We start from the raw sequence: 20,094 nt of genomic DNA, 5'->3' as shown, positions 1-20,094 counted from the left end.
AGTTTATGTACTGGATATGACGTTCTATGGTGAGTAATATCCCTTTGGCCAGTTGAGGTCCCACGTCCTGGTGCTCCCTGCGAACTTCTTATGTATCTGTTCAGTGGCAAAGCAGAAGACACTGGGCAGTCCTTGACTCAGTGTAAGCACTGCTCAGCAACAGCCAAACCATAAGTGTGTTATCAACATTATTCTCACACTGAATTCAAAACATGGCACCATACCTACTACTAGGGAAAAAATGAATTCTATCCCTGCCAAAACCAAGACTGGTGCATTTCATCAGCTGATGCTTTTTTTGTGGTTTTTTTTTTTTTTTTTGGGTTTTTTTTTTTTTTTTTTTTTTAACTCAGGATGACCTCAAAGCATCCCATTTTGAAGAAAATATTCTTCATCTGTAATCAAGGTCGCTCATGGTTTAGAAGATCAAATATGATTTTCTAAATTTGTGGGCTCTTCTGTGTACCAGACAACAAAGAACAAAGTTATGATAAAAACAGACATTCTCTAGCCCACACTGTTTCCCTGAGCTGTTCCCTACAGTTAAATTTGCTATTGGTCACTTATTGAGTGACACTGTAACAGACCTTTATCTGTGAAAGAAAACCATTCTTGTAGTCTTAGTTACTGCCCCGACTCACTTTACAGTTGGTGTAGAAAAAATGCTCCTACAAGAGTAATCTGACCTACTGTGAACATTGAGTGGGATGAAAATGTATTAAAAGTGCAATTTACTATCTGTAGGCTACAAAAGTCTTGACAACTTGTTGATGTGCAGACTTTTTTTGCTCTGATGCCCTTTTGAAGGAGTGGTCTAAGGGATGCTGATAGGAAGTGGCTTCCATAAATGAGAGGATTTTGTTGAGGACTGTCCATCTATCTTATTTACCAGGCAGAGTTCTGAATTTAACTTAATTAATAAATGATCTTTATTGATCAGCAAGTCCTGACAATGCAAATATAGCTCTACCATGAGCAGGAATATCATTGTTTTTCTGTCAAATTTCCCAGTGTGTGTTTTTGCAAATTTGCCAGCATTATGCTTTTGAACAGATATTATTCTTGCTGTAGAAGTGCAAGCAAATCATGACGTGGCAGGAAACCCTAGAACTATGGCTGAAGTGACAGAAACTGGAATACAAAGACTGCCATATGTTCACAAACCCTGGTCCTATTCTTTCAAGTCTTCTGAAAGTATGTCATTGGCTCATAGTAGAGCCAGAAGGAAGCAAAGAGAGAACAATGAAGTCTGCAAGGTAAACAGCAGACACCAAACAAAGAGAATATCTATTGTGGGGTTGCTGCACATGGAGAAACCTGGTGGCTCTTGGAATCAGTGCTGTCACAGTTGATGACAGTAGAATGTCTTGGAAGTGCTCTGATGATCTGTGCAATCTGGTACCACCTGTGTCAATAGGTAAAAATAACCATTATAGAAATTCTAGATTTCATAAAAATCTTTATTTGTTTGTGAGTGGTATCAAAGCCCAGTTTCAGGAAGGGTGGTAAACACTGAAGTAGGACCATTTAAAAATTAAAATATCACCTATTTGTGCCCTATCCAGCTTGAAACATAACAGATAATTTCTTACGTACGTATTTTTTAATTTAGCTTGTTATGTGAAGTTGAGGATGGAATTAGAATATTTTGGCATTTATGGGATATAAATGAAAATTTATCTGAGGAATAAGTAAAAATTATTTCTGAGGTTGGTAAGTGGAAAAATGCCTCCTCTTTTGTGTATATCAATTACGTTGTGGCTAAAATTCAATTTAATAGTAATTATAGGTAAAGTAATGGAGTTACTTTAGGTAAATTCAGAATCTTGTGTGAAACTGTCAATTACATTATTGCAGCCTTAATGTATTAAATTACATTTTACTGTGTATGCTGTTCATTACATGTAAAGCTTTTTTTAGTGATGAATGCCTTATACAAATTTGCAAAACAGAGTACTGAATATAGGGAAGACTTAGTTAAAATAATTTTATTTTTAATTTTTTTTTCAAAATTTGAAATAATTTTTCTAATTTTTGTTTGTCATTTAGTTATGAACAAAATGAATATTCTGAATTCTGGAAAAGAAACAGTTATGTAACTCACACTTTTGTTTCATTTTTTTTTTTCTTCATCAGTTTTAAGTCACAGGAATTGGATCATGAATTACAATGCAATGGTATTTTGTGTGGATCACCAGAGGAAGTTAATTTCAGAGAAAACTTCTTAACACCTATTTAAGGAGCAATCATTACTGACCTTACTAGTCTTATCCTAAATATAAGTAAATGAATTCTTTCTATGTTTTTTGTGAAATTCTGCTTCTTGAAAATCTTAATACCATTGGATTTTTTTTTTTTTTTGTGGAAATACTTGTGTGGCTCTCACGCCCCCTTTTTTGTTTAAAAAAGAGAGAGAGTGCGGGTTTTGGAAAAACAAAACTTCCGGGATCTTAGACTTGAGTATCTCTCGAAGTGGGGTTCTCCCACCAGCCGTCTTCATGTGTGGCTGCAGCTGCAATCACAACCTTCGATTTCGAGGAAGGGTGGGATAGAGAGGCGACAATGATTCTTTTAATGATCCCAAAACTTAAAGCAACTAGAAGGAGAATGACAACGAAATAACTGATGTCTTTTATAAGGGAGAGCATCCAACCTGCATACTTGTTTTTCAGAGACTTCAAGGATTTAAATTAAATGCAAAGTTTGTAGCTATGAAGATGATCAGACTGAATCTGTGGACCAGACACCCAGCCCATGGACAATCTCTGCTCTGTTCTGTTCCTATCCTTTGCAGCAGTCACACAGAATTTGCTTCCTCCACAGATGCAGGTCTTGTCTCTTCAAGACAATGAACTGGATCAGTTGACTTCTGTGAGGTACAGCTTCAGCTTCAACCATCACTGCTGGCTAGCACTGTGAAGGTTGAGAAAAAAGCCTTTTAAAAACACATAAATAGCAAAAGGAGGATCAGAAAGATAATGTTGTTACTTCATTAATTCAGTGAGTACACAAATCAGGATGTAGACAAGGCACAGACATCTAATATTTTCTTCACCTTTGTATTTGACACTCGTGATGGGGCCTGGGACCCCAGAAGCTCTGTGCTGGCAGACTGTGAATCTCAGGGAGGATGGAAAATTCACAGCTAACCCAGAACATGCTTGAGACTTGCTGCTTTATTTGGATGTGCACCAGACCCCTGGAGCCCAAAGGGGTTCGTCCCAGGCTGCTGAAAGAGATGGCAGATGCCATTACAGGGCCTGTCTCCATGATTTTTTAACAGTCTGGTAATCTGGAGAGATCTCTGTAGACAGTAAATGAATGTGGCTTGTCCCAGTTTTCAAGAAGGGCAAGAAAGAATTCCCTGTTAATTACAGGCCTACCAGTCCTACTTCAGTATCTGATCAAATTATGGAGATGGTTGCTCTGGAAATGAATGAAAAGTACTTGAGAGACAACTCTGTCATTGGTCATACCCAGGATGAGTTCACAAGGGAAAAATTCTCCTCAAGTAGCTTGATTTCCTTTTAAGACAAGGACAGCCATCTAGCTGACTAAAATAAGTTAGTACATGTGGGGTTTTGTGAATTTTGGGAGCTTTTTGATTCTGTCTTTCACAGTAATCTTCTGGACAAAATGTCCAGCAAACAGTTAATCTATAATACATTGGGTATTATACTACAGCCCTGTCAGTCTATCATTGGTTCCTGGAAAAATTATGAAAGTTATGCTGGGTACTACTAAGAGAACAATGCAAGAATCAGGCACAGTCAGCTTGAGTTTGGTAGGTGTTAAGTTCTACTTAACAATTTTGACATCCTTCTACATCAAGGTCACCTGCCACATGGATGAAGATGGTGGTTGGAGTTTTTCTAGCTTTCGGTAAGACTTTTGATGCTGCCTCTCACAGCATCCTTTTGGACAAACTGTCCAACTACAAAATGACAAGGTCTGCCATTAGCTAGATGAAGAAGTGATTGAAGGAAAGTGTTGGAGTCAATGAGACAATCAGTGGTTGCTGACCTGTCATCAGTTGTGTTTCCCAGGGATTAATCTTAGGACCTGTTCTGTTCAATATTTTCATCAGTGATCAGGATGCAGGAGCTGAACATCTCAGTAGCAATGATTATACCCATCTGGAACGGGCTGTTGACTCCCTTGAGGTATGAGAGGCCTAACAAAGGGATGGAGATAGACTGGAGCATTGGCAATCATCAGTGGCATGAAGTTTAATAAATAAAAGTGCCAGATTCTGCACCTGGGATGGGAACAACCCTGACTGTGTGTATATGCTAGGGGATGAGATTATAGAGAGCAGCACCGCAGGAAGAAACCTGGGGGTCCTGGTCAATGGCCAGCCGAACATGAGCCAGCAGTGCCCTGGCAGCCAGGAGAGCCCCATGTCCTGGGGTGCATCAGGCACAGCATCACAGCCGGGCAAGGGAGGGGATTGTCCTGCTCTGCTCTGCACTGCAGCAGCCTCACCTCGAGTGCTGGGGGCAGTTTTGGTGACACAATACAAGAAAGACATTGAGCTGTTAGAGAATGTCCAAAGGAGGGCAATGAAGATGGTGAAGGGCCTTGAGGGGAAGTCATATGAGGAGTGGCTGAGGTCACTTGGTCTCTTCAGCCTGGAGAAGAAGAGACTGTAGGGAGACTTCATTGCAATCTACAAATTCCTCATGAAGGGAAGAGGAGGGGCAGGCACTGATCTCTTCTTTGTTGTCTCCTGTGACAGGATCCAAGGAGATGGCATGAAATTTTAGTTAGGGAGATTTCTTGATATCCAACCCAACTGAGTGAGGTTGGATATCAAGAAAAAGTTTTCCACCCAGGGCTGGTTTGCACTGTAACAGTTTGGACAATGCTCTCAGCCATATGATGTGATTCTTGGAATATACTGCATTGAACAAAGAGTTGGATTTCATGATCCTAATGGGTCTCTGCATAGTCTGTGATTATGTGATTCTGCACTTAGGACACAAGTTGGACACAAGTATGAACTGGGAAAGGATTGGCTGGAGATCGGCCCTGCAGAACAGGATCTTTTGTTGCTGGTCAATGGCAGTCTCACTGTGAGCCAGCAGTGTGTCCAGGCAGCCAACATGGCAAACTGCATCCTGGGGGGCATCATACACTGCCAGATAGTTATAAGAGGGGATAATTCTGTTGGATTCCACACTGGTGCCACCTCACTTTTTAAGCTGAGTGCAGCTCTGGGCCCCACCATCTAAGAAGGATGACATGAATGTAATAAAATGCATCCAAAGGGATGTGACAAAGCTGTTGAAAGGGCTGAAATGTATGCCCTGTGTGCCCTCTTATTGAAAAGTGCCAACTATGTCCTGAGGTGTATCATGTGCCACAAAACAATGGGACATGACAAAAGTGAATAAAGGTGCTACAGAGGTAGTTCAGATTTGACATTAGGAAAGGGTTCTTTACTGAAATGGCTCATCACTGGAGAGGGGTTCCCCAGGGAAGTGGTCAGGACACCAATGCTGTCAGACTTCAAGGGTCACCTGGATGATCCTCACAGTCTTGTGATTTAGTTTCAGGTAGTCTGGCTGGAGCAGGGATTTGGACTTGATAGTCCTTATGGGTGGGGCCTTCAACTTGAGAGGTTCCATGATTGTATAGTTACATGTGATGCTGAAACTCCAAAGGGGAGGAATATATTTTCCTTATTTTTATTCAATTCCCAAGTCCCAATTTCCTTTTCAAGAAATGCCTAATGAAGTGTTTCTTGGGGATTGCAGGCAAAGCTGAAGAAAATGTGATTGAGACAGCATTTGCCTCTTCTTCATGCAAGAAAGATTTGCTCAGCCAGCACAAAATCTTAAAAATCACCTGTAGGACAATTGAGGAATAGTGATATTGATTTGCCGTGACTGCCTTTATACTCAGGGATATACATACTTTATATTGTGTTTTTGAAATATTATAATTCAAAGGTCCCAGTTATGTTTTTAAAACCCAAACTAGAGAAGTTTGTTGATTGTGAAATGATGGAACTTGGAATTCAATGTACTAGTTTACCAAGAAAGAACTAGCAGCAAATTAGACAGAAAAGAAGGCAAGAAAAGGATTTTGTATAGGAGGCATTACTTCACTGCTCTGATTTTGCATTGGGTGATGTGTTCTCAGACATCACCCTTGCTTAAGGGGAAAAAACTGCAATTTCAAAATGTCCCTGACTTAGTGTGGAGGCCATAGGATACTATGACAGGGGGAAAAATGGGGATAAGAATATTGTCATACATTACTAATTATACAAATAAGTGACATTGCATTCAGAAAAAAGTCAAACCAAGTTAAGCATTAAGATTTGATAAACATTTTTAAATTCACTTTTTTCTTGCATTTGCCAGCCACTGGCAGAGAAAAGCAAAACTCAGACGGTTGTTTTGCTATTCACCTAAAATGAAACCATATTAAACTGAAGGACGAAGCATGGCTGGATTCGAGTGACAAGCAGATTTGTCAAAAATATGAAATGATGTAATGAAGATGAATGTTCTATTAAAAGAGAACATTGACTGTAGGAAACTATGGCATTTACATGCTGTTTTCTAACTGATATTTCCTGCTGGTTCTTGTTGGCAAAATGCCCTGTCGAGGTCTTGCTGTGAGTCAAGAAGTTCCAGTTCCAGTGGTAGCTGGAAATGGGGATAAGCATCATTAGTTTAAATACTTATTTCTTTAAACCAGTACTCTCTGTAATATTTGAGTCTTCTTTTATCCCCAGGTGGGGGATAGTGTACAGGAATTCAAGGTGGGGATTGTCCTCATTCTTCCATTGGGGCAGGGTATGGACCCAAAACATCTTTGGCAGACAAATGAGGTGCAGTTACCTGGGGAGAGTAAGGACAGAGAAAGGTGGGTTGTGGGACCATGGAGGAATTGGGTAGCTTGTTTTGAGACAAGCAGATTTCATTGAAGCGAGAGAGGGCATTAAGAAAGTCGAGGGAGGGATGTACCATGGGATTGTTTGTAGGCACACCAAAAGAAAATCTGTTACAGAGAAACAATTTTGTTCAGTTCTGTGGAGATGAGGTCAGCTTTTATTTTTGTTGGTTTTTGATTGCTGTGGGGTTTTAATTTGTTTTGGTTTGGATTTTGTGTTTGTTTTGTTTGGGGATTTTTTTGGTTGGGTTTGTTTTATGTTTTTTGTTTTGTTTGAGGTTCAATTTTTTTTGGTTGGTTGGGTTTAAAAATTTTTTTGTTAACTTTCAAACCTGTATAGCTTGAGGATTTTTATATTTCTGTTATGAAAACAAAACACATTTTTTTAAGACAGGCACAGAAGAGGTGCTGGGAAATGTCATGCTCCAGGCAGTTGAAAGAATAGGACTGGATACTTCATTACAATGTTATCACACTATTCTGGTAATAGCTGTCTAAATCCAGGACCCTACCTCTGCAAGTAATCTCTGGGTCTCAGCAGCTACAGTTTTGCCTATCAAATAAATGCCTTGTTCTTCTCTATGTTGAATTATAACTACTATAACAATAACTATACTATTACTTCCTGTGTTTCTCTTTGCATGGTAGGCCAAATATTCTCTTCAAATATGCAAATTTAGGAAGTTCACATGAAAACCACCAGTGGGTACAGTCTTCTCCAATTTTGCCTGAGCTCAGAACTGTCATTAGATATTTGCACTGTGTCTTTACCCCCAAGCCCACACTCTTGTTGAGGTCTCTGTGAAGATGACCCCGAGGTGTTAGAAAGTCTCTTTTTCCCAGCTCCGCAACTGAATAAGAAGTCAAGATTCCTCAGCTCTGGTTTTCAAGGTTGTTTATTTTCTCTTATCTAATACATTCTTTCTCTGATCCACTCAGGTCTGTCCAGCAGGTTGGTTCGTGGCACGCTGCACTGCCCTTGGGGTGGTGTCAACATTTTATACTAAGAACTACGTGTACTTTACTTACAATAACTTTCCAGTATCTATTATCTATGTTAGACAGTCTGTCTCTAAATCAATCCAAAAGTGACAGCATCACAACAGAAGATGGAGGCTAAGAAGAAAGAGGAGGAAGGACAAGACATGCTGAAATCTCTCCATCTTGCCTCCTGAACCACCATTCTAAAACCCCAAATTTCTACTTTTCACCCTGTGACAGATTAATTATCATTCTACTTAAACTCTTGTGGCCTGTAAATTCTCACACAAAGCTGGTAATTTTTTCCATGGGTTAAAATCAAAGGCACAGGTGTCTTTGACTCCATGCCAAGGTCTCTGAGCCCCCTGCCAGGGTCTTGAGCCATCCAGGACAGCCAGAGAAATGTCCTGGGTTCAGACACACTCCCACATCAGCAATCAGTATGCTGAGCAACAGAAGGCCAAGTTCATCTGCTTCAAGCAGAGCTACTCCAGGGATGGCTCTGACAGTTTTCAAATCAAACGATTCATCAGTTTAATTTTCTATTTTTCGAGAACCTTCCCTCACACATTGCATTGCTGAGTAAGGAGTTACAGCTAGTTTCTACAAATCATTCAGACGATTTGCTTGGGAAGGTAGGGGAATCTTGACAGCTGTGACAAAATACTTCTGTGGAAAAAATGCATGGAGGCTCTAGGACATAGCTGAAATCATCCTTCCAAATGATCAACCTTGACCTCTTCTCCTAATCCTCTTTTTACAAGAATTTGATAAAGTAAAAAAAGAAGCCCCAAAGCTGACCTCTGCAGCGGCAAAGCTTCACCTTTCTCCTCCCAAGTCAGTGAGTACACGATGACCTGCATAACATAATGCAACTAAAAACCCCCAATCCAGAGGAATTATTTCTGAGAATGGATCTGCACATTTGCTGGAGCTAGGTCATGGTGACTTTGGGGACTTTTATCTCAGTCAAATAAATTCTCACTAACAATCTGAATGTTTCCCTGGGGTTCTGAAACAAATTTTTAAAGCTAGCAAAACAACTAACCTCATCACAGTTTGAGAGATGTGCCAGGTGTCTGATTGCTATCATTTCACTTGAGGTAACTCATTAAAGGGCAATTCACCAGAAACATCTCTTGAGCAAATATTCAAGCAAGTCCCAGTAATCTTGAGAAATATTTGTTGGATAATGATTTCTGTGCCTTGAAATGCACTTTTGGTATAAAATAGTCAAAATGCTAACATTTTAGTTAGAGACAGTAAGATTCTGGTATTTCTAAAAAGAAAAAACTTCATTTCTTTTGGCTTTAATAATTTTTTTATAAGTATCTGAGCAATCTGTGGCTGAGACCATCCTGGAAAACTGGGTGAAAAAACTCACAATGTAATAAGTTTTCTCCAATTATAATTTTCAAAATATTTCCAATATTCATAAGTTGAGTTGTGTTTGAGAAAACTCTAGTGAAAATCCTGTCAAGGATTCTGTAGGAAGCTATATCTCATTAAATACTCCAGGAATTTCTCTGCTTTTTTGTCAGCTGCTAACTTGACACTCCTTCTTGGTTTGTTGGATGCATGATGGAGACTGTGATCAGGGTGTCCTGTCTCCTTAACAGTCCATGTCCCTGAACCTGAAGAGTTTAAAGAATTCATGGTTTTCTGGGGTTTGTATGGTTTGGGGTATTTTTCAATATGTGGATGTATTTCATGCAAGGTTTTCTGTAATACTAGTATTAACTAATCCATTTGGTATGTGTATGACACCTCAGGATGGGCTTTTCTGTTGTCTGATATGAATTCAGGTATTGATGCAAAAAATGCTGTGACTTATTGAAATGGCAGGAGTAGAAATACAAGCTCAGCTGTATTTCTACTCCTGTACTCCTATGAATTGCAACTGTAAAATCATGGTTAATGTTGTCCAGATTTGGAGCAACAGGCATCTATTTTGTACAGATTTCTTTCAAGAAGGGCATGTAAAAGGAAGATATTTGAACTGGCATTACACAGAAAAAGCCATTAATTAGCCCAGGATAATTCTGCTTTTTCCAAGTGTGTTAATTAAATGCTTTTTTACTATTGGGAAATTTGGAAAGCATACAGATTTTCAGAAGAAAACAGAAAATAAACCAACACTTTTTCTTTTATGTCTTTTATATCTTCTTTCGAACCAGGCCACTTCTGCCATGGAAATCAGGCAATTTTTTCGTTATATTTTTCTGCAAGGTAAGCCCATGCTTACATATAACTGCAAAAGGGGTTCCTATATGTTTTGCTGGAAGTACTGAGCACATTTGATGTTTGTGTAGTTGATGCCTAAAGTGACAATAATGCACTTTCACCAGACAAATATTTTTTAAAAATCCCCTGTTAACATGTAAGTGTTGATTGCAATGTTGATAGCTTCTGTGTCGAAGCAATAAACCTTCCAAAGTACCAGGCTTCAGAACAATGCAACCAATGTGTTCAAGATTCATGTTTTCTAACTGAGTATAGAAGCATAATTTTTGCAGTATCCTACCCATAGCTGGTTGTATTCTTGCTTCAGAGGAACATTATAACACTGTCCAATCTGGCTCAGAGGAAACAGAAAATACATTTTTTTTCTGACCTGTCACAAGATCCATCTTGACAGATTCAAAAAAGAAGTCACAGACTAACCTGAATGCCACTTCAGAAGACAAGATTGCAGCTACAGAAGTCCATCAGAATTCTGTATTTTTTTTTCCCCTGCTCTTTTCTCCTACCTGTTTGTAACTACCCTGGTACTATGCTGGTGATACACAGAGAGTGACACATCCCAGGAACTTCAAAGACCTTACCCAACAGCTTTAGTGTCTGGATGAAAGGCAATTAGGATTCCACTTTTGCTAGACATCAGAGGTACTTTCAGGGGAGGGCTGATGTGTGACTCCTTGTCAGAAGTACAGGGAAAGGGGAGCCATGGCCCACAACAAGGGAAGTCTCCCAGTGTGCATGGCCAGCAGGCAGCTCCCGGTTATATTCCCTCTTGCTGGAATAAAAGCTTTCTTACTACAGCTCTAGCAAATTCTACATATTTCATGCCATTCACTGCAACATAAAAAAATCTGTAGCCAGGCTGCCATTGAGAGTTTAAAGTGTTTTTTGTTTACTAATCTGAACTTTTTAATTAACTTTTTTGTTTCTGAGGTTGAGAAAGTCTGTCTGATAAAAGGTGCTGCAAGAATAACACTTACAGAATGAAAAGGGATCCCTTTGAAAGAAAGCTGCATATAAAAGCAAGAGGCATACGGAGGCAAGCACACAGGGGCCTTGTTTGCTGAGCTGGTCCATACAGCAGAAGGTTTCATTTTTGAATGTTGTCATCAAAGGTGTATTTTGTAAGTGTGAAGAAGCATTTTCTACATATCCCTGTGTATCTCTTGTGAATGGGAGGCTGGCATTTACACAGCTAAAATTTTTACCCAGATTTTTCACCATGCCTGAGGACTCAAATTCAGGTTCTGTTGTCAAACGTGTTCATAAAAATTCAAATACTTCCCTTTGTACCTTTCTTGGGATCAGCCTGTCTCCTCATCAGACCCCTTTCTGGAGAGTGTAGTTCAAGTATAGCATATCATGCACTTCCAAGGTGACTAAAAAAGGGGAAACTGCACAGCAATCCTGAAAGCAGTCTAGGCTGGGGATTTCTTTGGGATCCAGTTGGTATAATTTAATGTTTCCAGAAGACTTCCAATAACCTGAGTGTGCAAAGAAATGTTAGTAATAATAGTTACTGTTTTCTTACACGCTAAAGACAGTATTGGTGAAGAAAAGCTGCACATTCTGCCTTTGCAGCATCACTCAAAAACCTCAAAATTTCCTCTGGGGAGAGACAGAGAAATAGTATCATAAATCCTAGGAAAAATTAAGAAAAAACTATGAATGGAAGAAAAAAAGAGATGCTAAAGTGTAAGGTTCTTCTGTGCTTTTGCTTGGTTTGCTGCAGAGAACAGATAAATGTGTGGAAGGTAACAGGCAGAAACCACTCTGCTGAAATGCATATCTGTTTTCCCAAAAGTCTGGAAGCAATAGCTAATTTACAGCATAAAAATTGTTTCTTACTTGTTTGTCTGAAGCTAAAAAGAATTGTAGTCTAGCATCACAGGCTATGAACACTTTTATCTACAACTTACTGTAATAACTATGCCCTAGTGTGATATGAAAATGTTGGAGTGAGTCAGTTAGTACTGTAAAAACCTGAATTTGTGAATTATCTTTTGTGGCAATCAGGAAACTTTTCACTCCTAGAAAAGTATGTCATTCCTATATTTTTCTCCCTCACAATTTAACCACTACCCTTCAGACATGAATTTCACTGTTAATATAAGGAGGGCACTTGTTTCAAAATCCAAGTGTTAGCCATCACCCTGTAAGTACAAACAAAGGATCTATCTATCTATCTATCTATCTATCTATCTATCTATTTATCTATCTAATCTTCTATCATCTATCTTTAAGCTTAGCAGTTTTTCTGTGCTGTGCCTTTGAATTAGGAGCAGACCATTTCTTACATAACTTAGTCTTTTGAAAAACATGTCCTTGTCATTCATTCTGGAAATCATTCTCACAATCTTAATGATTCTATTTATTGGTTTCTTCTAGAAAGAATCAATTACTTGGGCTTGACATCTGGTCAAACTTTTTACTTGACTTCATCTCTGTAGGATAAACATTTGGCATTTGGCAGGAGAAAATCTTTCTGGCATAGGTGATCTAACCCTTTTATAGAAGATGATATCCAGTAGGAGGATACTCATTCTGGAGACTGATGTTTCTTTTTCAGATATCAGCTGTAAAGAGTTTTGGTGATTTTTTTTTTTGGTTTTTTTTTGTTGTTGTTTTTGTTTTTGTTGTTGTTTTTGTTTTTGTTTTTGTTTTTGTTTTTGTTTTTGTTTTTGTTTTTGTTTTTGTTTTTGTTTTTGTTTTTGTTTTTGTTTTTTTACAAAGTGAATCAAATCCACAGTAGAAACTTAGTCAAAAGTCAGGGATCAGAGCATGGCATACCTGTGATTACAACATGTGTCTTTTAGTCAATTGTTTATTTTCCTAGATACTTCCCCTGCCTCAGACCCCCAATGAACAGGAATTTTCAGTTATATTTTCATGTATATGCTTGAGATGAAAAGTACACACTCTCTGTTGCTGAATTAGACACTTGTTTAAAGCTGTTCCGCTTGACTAGTTTCAGGGGGCTCTTTGGTTCTACCCATGGCAATTTTAATATCTCTGTACCTTGACATCTCACCTTTAGAATGGAGATAATGCTGTACATGAAAAAAATGAATAGAAAAAGTCAGCTTACACAGCTGTTATGAATTGCATGAGTAATTCTGTCCCTGATATTGGATATATTTTTAAAATGGCAACTAGACTCTATATTAATTTTTCATGATATTACAGAGATTTTGTGAGTATTTTTTGCACAACTATATTCAATATTTATTGAACCATCTGTATTGGCTCTGACTGAGGTAAAGTTCACAGCCCTTACAGTGCTGTGCTTTGCATTGATGGCTGCATGGGAGTTGATAACACACCAGTGTTTTGGCTACTGCTGGGCAGCACTGGTCCTCTGACATCCCTTCCCTCATCAAGCAATGGGCAAGATCCTGGGAGAGGACACAACTGGGCCAGCTGACTGAAATCAGCCAAAGAGATATTCCATACCATACGATGTCAGCTCAGAGATAGAAGCTAAGGGAGAGAGGAGGAAGGGGGGGCGTTTATGAGTTTTCAGTGTTTGCCTTCCAGAGGAAGGCACTGTTATGTGCACTGAAGTCCTGAAGTCCTGCTTCCCAGGAAGTATCCAAACATTGCTGCTGATAGGAAGTAGAGACCGATCTTTTTTTTTCCTCTTTAGCTCTTGCATGCAGATCTCCACTTCTTTCTTTCTTTTTGTTGTAATAAAACTGCCTTATCTCACCCTGCTAGTTGTTCTCTACCTTATCTCTTCCCTGTTCCAGTGGGAAAGGGAGTGATAGAGCAAGTGAATGGGCACCTGGTACCCAGCCAGAGTCAACCTGCTACACCTTCACACATCCATTTTTACTAAATTCTGTCCTTTTTACTCAAAAGGAAATGAATGTATTTATTGTAATTTTTTCATCCTGCAGCCTTGATTTACTTAGTTCTCCTGAACTTTCCATGATCTTTAGACCCTTTTTAGGCTTTTAACATATTTGTGTTCTGAAGTCTGTCTTTCTTCCCTCTTCTCCAGACTTTTAATTTTTTTTTAAGCAACCGACATGTCTAAATATTTACAGGAAAGAGATGATTGGTCTCCTTCTTGCCACTTCAGCCATTTTACTAAAATTTTAGTGATACAGCCATTACTGTGCACTATGGGAGTTGATACTTGTTTCATTTATATATTTGTTTGTATGCCTTTCCTAGCTGTATGTATAAAATATAACAGCATGAATTTGAATGTCATATGAAAGAACTTAACTCACCCTAAAATTACAAAGATATATTTTCTTTGAAGTTTGTTACATTCTCTTCAAACAAAAATTATGAAGTAAAACTTAAAAAGAAAACTGAGATTCTTTGTGATTTCTAGTTTGTTACACAAGTAAACATTTCTTTAAAATTTTTGCCTCCTTTCATTTTTCTTTTCTAGCACATTTGTAACTAATACTTCTTAATTTTTTATGATTTCCCAGTGTGTGACAGAAATAATCAGTGCTGAACCAGCCTTCAACATTTAATTGGAAGAAATATTTATTGTTTTATTTTTTAAGAGTTCACAAGTTCACAGACTTATTTTATCAGCTTATGCAGGTTTGCTACATGAATGCATCTTCCAAAATACAAATATGCACATGTATTAAACCTTTATTTAGTTCCAAGAAGACTTATGTTGATAACTATTAATTTCAGATGTGTGCAAATAATAAACAAACTTTTTTGTACTTCATCTTTTTTAGTGTTTCCTATAACCTTTGAAGCATTTCATTTCTGTAAAATTATTTTATCCTTGCTTTTAGTACTGTAATCACATGAAGAGTTGGCAAAACTCCAGCTAAAGGAGTTACAGATCTTGTCCTTCCTTAAGGAAGAGTTCTTAAAATTTAATGTACATATTTCAGCTCTCTTTGAAGACACAGTTGCAAGTATTTAGAAAATAACAAAAGTTTTGTTACTTTCTTTGCTTTGTTGATAACATTTTCTTAGAGTCTGGGAAACAAGGACTCTTAACCTAAAGGGTTTAATTTGTGAAACATAACTTCCTTTATTTCTCTTCTAATTCTAGTTTAAATTAACATTTTTAGTTTCCTGGAGCATTTAATAGTTCACTACTCTTACAGAACAGGCAAAAGAAATAAACTGAGATTTCTCCATAGATCTTGTCAGATAGACCTGTCCTTTAAAAATAAAACCAAGAGATGTGCCTTTACAAATAAAGTTGGGTACTGAACTTCAAAGAATTGCAGATGCTGTAGCAGTTGCTGTCACGTGTGGCTCCCTTAAGTCATTTGAACATCCACAGCCAGTGTGATCTACCATGCATGCCTCTCATGTTGGGACTATGCCTTCTGTTTGTAAAAGATGCTTCTGCCCCTCAGCAGTTGATTTTAAGGCAATTTTTGGTTTTTGTTTGGAAGTGCTAAGTGTACTGGTAAGCTCAGTGCTCTAATACTACTATGGTTGAGTGGTGCATGTTCTCTTCCCATTTTATTAAGTTTTGCATGGCAATGCAACAAACCATAATGTATACTTGTAATTTTAAAAAAGGGCTTTTTTGGTAAAATTTAAATCATTCTTAGAACTATGGAAGATAAATGATGACTATCCTTGATGAGGACTAAATAGTTTCAGTAGTCCTCATTAATTTGCATGATGAGACATTTTCTTAAAAAAAAAAAAACCCAAGCCAAAAAAACCCCAACAAACCAAAAGACTTATTTAAAACATTTATTTTTAATAGCTCTACATCCAGATCCATCTTGGAATACATTAATATTAACGTTATGAACATAATATGGAATTTTTTAAAACTGGGAAAAAAAGAACTGAATAAAACTTAGGTGTCACATCTGGGACTGTTAAGACTCCTCTGCTGGCTTTCTTTTGAGGTAGGTGAGAAGGAATAAAATTCTAGCTCCGGGGCTCTTCTGCCTCAGGTATGATATATATTATTCTCTCATATGTGAGGTGTAGACCCAGCAGCATACGTATTTACCTACCCCACCAAACTGTGACATTAGAATCATTAATTATAGTCATTTTTACTCACTGATCCTCACAGAATAGCATACTGCCATTGTCATTCTGAAATGCTGACTACATTTCTAAATTATTGAAGAGCTGTTAAGAACAAATTGCTCTTAATGTTATGTTTTGCAAATTCTTTATTTAGCCAAGCCTGGACATTAACTGGCAGGTTCACTTTAAAAGAATCTCTGTTTTACACTACAGCTGGAGGGAACTTTATTTTATTTACAGTGCACATAGCCCTTTTTTTGCTCCAAGCTGAGTGTATTTTTATGCTTTCAGCTGTGTAATAGGGAAGAAGAGTGCTATAAGGCTGAAACCACAGGTCTGCTTTCATAAACAACTGGCTGAATTTTACAGTTTAGATTCTATCTGCCCTCAAGTTTGAAGCACTGAGCTGATGATGGATTCTGAGCATGTTTCAGTGATTATGAAGCCGTCTGTATTTCACTACAGATAAATATAGACAGACTGCTTATTTTTCATTCTGCTCTTAAATGTTCTTTTACATTGTCCTTTTGCTTTGTTAACTATATACTTTGAAGGAACAAATAGGAACTATTTTCTAACAGTTTTTCCATGGTGCTGAAGAGTCCTATGAATAAAAAAAGTTAATTTCCATATCTGACCAGATTTTTCTTATGTACACCTAACAATCTCATTAAGACATTCTTCAGATATCTTCTTTAGGAATTAGAGGCGATAAGAATAACTGAATTTAACGCTGATGACTGTTAAGTCTTCAGCGTTAAATTCAATTATTTGAGTACTTTGTCCTGACATATAGGTGGGTATTTTGCTCAAGTCTTCCAAATTCCTGATTTTCTCCTTTCATCTTACTACTTGAGTAGATCAAAGATAGAAGCTATCTCAAAGCAGATTTAAAATAAATAAATAAAAATTTCTAAGATTTGTGTAGTGTGGAAAAGCATACTGTTACTTGGACATTCTCTGTCCTTTGTTTATGGCCAAAGTATTGGTCTGAGATTTTGGTGAAACTGATGTATTAGTCCCAGATCTTAGCTATCACCTTAAAAATATACTGTGGACTCTTCTTTCCTTCTCTATGAAACTATAATCCTACTTCAGACTTGGAATTAAAGCATTATCATCTAATTTGCCCAATTTGATTATCTTTAAGGCATGAACTCTTTCCTACTCTGTCTGGTGGTAAAATAATGGAAATACTCTCATATGACTGAGCTCCTTGGTCCTGCAATAAGAAAAAGGGTATGTACTGTATACTGAAGCATCACATTTGACTTTTGCCTGCAGACACAGATATGCAGATAAGGCAAGAAAGACATAATGCTGACTAATTTTTACAATTTATGCAGAGCTGGAAGCTCAAAAATTGAGAATAATAGCTCATCTTCAGTTGTCAGGGAGTAAGAATTTAAATGCATTGTAACATTAGCAAGGAGGTGTCTAGAGAGGTTTCCAGCACAGCAGAGTGTGGGTGTATCACGCCCCTTGATTTCAAAGACATATGTGTTTTCATCTAGTGAAAATGCCACACTATGCTTACGTACATATCTTCAAGCACTTTTGAAAATGTGGCACTAAAATGCTCTTAAATATCAGTGAGGTGTCAGGGTACGCTGCTGACAGTCCCAGCTCTTCTCTAATACCATAGCTGATGATTTGAGGCAACTCTTAAACATTGTTGTAAAACTTGTTCTCAGGGTAGTGAAGTCCTTGACAACTGGTTAAACAGGACTTTTGCATGATCAGTGGAAACATTTTGAGTACTTCAGTGTGAAAAGTAGGGCAACTATTTAGGAACATTATTGATATTCATAAATATATCCCTTCTGTGAGTTCATTATTTTGAAACTACTATTATAAAATTAATGACTATAAACAATGAGTCAATTTAAGGTATTCCTCCATGTTCTTATGGAACAAGAGTGTTTAGCAATCAAGGTAGTAATTTAGTAAAAATTTAGAAAATCTAGTAATTTAGCAATAAAATTCTGCATCAAGGTCACACAGAATAATTAAGAAAATTATTTTCCAGCCTGTAGGCAAGAGAAAAATATCCATCAGAATAAAAAATGATGCAAGCTGAAATTCAAGCACAGGAGAAAGGGAAGCACAATCATTTAAGCAAAGGAAGCAGGAAACACTGAAGCAGTAACTTCTGCAGTTCAACTATTCTTGTAGAATACCTGTTAATGAATGGTTAGTTGTGAAATTTTTGGTTTACCATACGGATATGCAATAAATATAGTGCATGCAGATGGGAATAGTCTTGTAAACTGAAGTTAATTGATTACATGACATTCTGTAAAAAAAGACATTTATCGGCAACCTCTTGTACAACTCAATGAGTACTCTAGCCTGGGTAGATATTTTATAAAGCTAAGAGGCATAACCTTTTCCTTTTTAAAAGATTTCTACCAATAGCCAAGTCTGCATTTTTCTAGCGAAAATTCATCACTGCAATGGAGCTTGAGATCTCAAAGCAACATATCAAAATTCTATATATGAAGAGGATGATTCTTCACTGATCAGTCTGAACAGTTTAAACTCTGGAGTGTGAAAAGCAGTCCTTCTAGTCCTTCTTCTGACTTGGATTTTTGTGAGTTAAGCTTCAGATAGGGTATAGCTCCCCTCTGCTATGCACTGGACCTTTGCATTGGGACTAACTATAATAAAAAATCTCTAGAATGAACACCTTTCTCCCTAATTCAACATTACACGTGAAAATGTATAAAGAAGACAGTTAGTGTGTTCTTTAAAAATGTGTAGTTTTTTCCATTAGGAGTTGGTTCTGTGATGCAGCAGAATGCTCTCAGCTGCAGCTATTCAGATATTCTCTAGTCTGATACTGATAACATTAAAAAAACAAAAAAAACAAACAGAGAGCTTTTAGTTATTGAATAAAATTTCATAGATGCTTTTGTCTAACTTGGCCTGTTTCTGCTTGATCTTAAAAAGCTACTATATATCTTTTTTTAGGAATGCAAAAGAAGAAGAAAGTCTCCTTGTTAATAAGATGGGAGCACTGAAACTTCAGATGCAGATCCTCAGTGGTTGAGAATGTCTTAAGATCATAGATACAGGTATTTAATATAACTTTTCTAGTGTGACAACTGTGCTATAAAGAATCTAAATGCATGCCAGGTAGATATTTCAAAGTTCCTAGATTTGGGAAGAAAAATTCTGATCTGCATTCAGGTTACCAAACTTACAATTATTAGAACAGATTTGTTGTCAATAAGACAAATACATTTTGCACTCATGTCACACCCTTAAGGGAGAGGATCCCAGTGGATGCCTGAAAGAAGGCTTTGACCTCTGGGAAGCCCACACTGGAGCAGATTTACTGGTAGGGCTTGTGACCCATGGGGGACCCACGCTGGTGCAGCCTGTTCCTGAAGGACTGCACCCATAAAAAGGGACCCACACTGGAGCAGTTAATGAAGAACTGTAACACAAGGGAAGGACTCACATTGGAAGCTCATGGGAGACTGTAGGGAGCAACCCCACACTGGAGCAGGGCAGGGAGTCCTCCCCTTGAGGAAGCAGTAGCAGCAAAAACAACCTGTGATGAGCTGACCATAATCCCCCATTCCTATCCCCCTCTCGGCTGCAGGGAGGAGGTAAGGAATCGTGAATAAAGTGAAGCCTTCTCCTTCTGGGAAGAAGGAGCAAGAAAGAGAGAGTTGTTTTTAAAATTTATTTTACTTCTCATTATCCTTCTTTGGTTTTGATTGGTAATAAATTCAACTAATTTCCCCAAGCTGAGTATATTTTGCCTTGGACATTAATCAGTGAATAATCTCTTCATCTTTATTTCAACCCATGAATTTTTTGTTATATTTTTTCTCTCTTGTGCAGTTGGAGAAGGAAATAATAGCAAGACTTTGGTGGGCATGGGACATCCATCAATCAACCCATCCAGGGCTGAGTCACAAAAGTAGAATATTCAAGCTGGAAGGGGACTGTAATAATTATCCA

Source organism: Passer montanus, unplaced genomic scaffold (genome assembly GCF_014805655.1).
Source record: "Passer montanus isolate IOZ18808 unplaced genomic scaffold, ASM1480565v1 scaffold85, whole genome shotgun sequence".
NCBI lineage: Eukaryota > Metazoa > Chordata > Aves > Passeriformes > Passeridae > Passer > Passer montanus.
The sequence above is the reverse complement of the archived record's forward strand: the minus strand, read 5'-3'. Positions refer to the sequence as shown.